The sequence below is a fragment of the Suricata suricatta genome, chromosome 6, assembly GCF_006229205.1.
Source record: "Suricata suricatta isolate VVHF042 chromosome 6, meerkat_22Aug2017_6uvM2_HiC, whole genome shotgun sequence".
Taxonomy (NCBI): domain Eukaryota; kingdom Metazoa; phylum Chordata; class Mammalia; order Carnivora; family Herpestidae; genus Suricata; species Suricata suricatta.
In genome coordinates, this window is record NC_043705.1 from 85,857,532 (window position 1) to 85,859,068 (window position 1,537).

The window sequence follows — 1,537 nt, forward strand, 5'->3', positions numbered from 1 at the left end:
CTGTGAGCTGCTCCTCTCCCCTTTGAAGCCCCAGACCACTAACTCCCCTGAGCCCCTGGGTCTGAGTGCACCTGGCCCAGGCGGCCTCCACTCACCAGCCCACCTGGCCCTCAACCCAGGTCCTGCCAAGGCCAGCTGCACACCCTGCCCAGAAGATGCCCTGCCAGCAGCCAGCACAGGCGTCGAGATGCAAATGCTGGACCTTGTCATCAAGCGAAGCCCAAGCCAGGTGTGTGGCCCCTACAGCTGGATTGGTTCTCCCCAAAAACAAGTGCCCATGCCAGGAAGGTCCAGAGTGAACTCCGCCACTGCACTGGGTGCCCCCTCCACGGCCTCAGTCCCCAGTGGGACCCTGGACCATCCACCCACCAGACAGATCTTGAGGTCCCAGAGTGCCGGCGGCTGGGCCTGGCAGAGGTGGGGTCCGCAGCTGAGGCCATGGGCCCCCAAGTGAGTGTCACCCCGGCAGTGCCCCACCTGACCGGTGTGTGCAAATCCGTTCGGTTCCTTCCGTAATCTCCGAGTGCACACATGCTTGCATACAGGCGCGTGGCTCCATGCCTGTGACCAGCGTCCTCCTATCTGTACCAAGAGCAGCAAACTCAGCTGCCCAAGACCCACCGGCAGCTGCAGCCTCAGAGCCCCTACAGGGCCATCTCAGAACAGGCCTCTGCCACCGCCCCTCTGGAGCCACCTGCAGAAGCTGCTGCCCCAGCCAGCACCCTGTGGGGCAGGGGTGAAGGTGGGGGCTCTGGAGCCACTGACACAGCGAAGGTCCAGGAACCTGGGGCTCCTCCTGGTGGTGCGGGGCCAATTGGGGAGCTCCCACTGCAGAACAGAGAAATGAATCTGCAAAGAGCCAGATGTCCCCCAAGAAGATGCCAAAGCCGAGGGCCAGGGCCGCGATCCTGGGAGTCAGCTGTGAGTTGTACGGGAAGCACTTTACCAACAGCAGCAACCAGACAGTGTGCTGAAGCTCACACACGGGTCAGCGGCCCGCGCCTGCCAGCTCTGATCCTATGCCTCTGCCCAGAGCAGCAAGCTCTGTGCCACTGCCATGCACGGTCAGGGGCTGGGCAGCACCGCCGTGAGTGTCACCACTGCTGCATGTCCTTTGGTCCGGGTACCACCTTGGACAAACGCCTGTGGCAGAAGCACCCCAAGGTGGGTGGGGAGGCCTGAGCCACAGCAATGCCCTCTCTGCTGTCCTTGGTACCTTGTACCATGTCTGCCGACCTCCTTGTCTTTCCTCTGCTGCCAGTAAATCCTCCTGTCTAGTCTCACACACACACACACACACACACACACACACACACACACACACACATACACACACACGCATGCGTGCAGCATATTAGCCTCAGTTGCCTGATTGCCTTTGGGTCTCACATTTTTATGGGGCTCCCTTATGTACAAATGAAATATGTTTTTCTCCTGTTAATCTGTCTTATGTCAATTTAATAATTAGATCAGCCAAAGAACCTAGAAGGGAAAAGGGAAAATTTTTTCCACCCCTATAAATCAACCAGTGCAAACT

General features: G+C 58.9%; 1 pseudogene; it reads left to right on the forward strand.

The window, feature by feature from the left end:
• The first annotated feature begins 187 nt into the window (after positions 1-187).
• LOC115293492 lies at positions 188-1,182 on the forward strand (annotated as a pseudogene).
• The last annotated feature ends 355 nt before the right edge of the window (positions 1,183-1,537 follow it).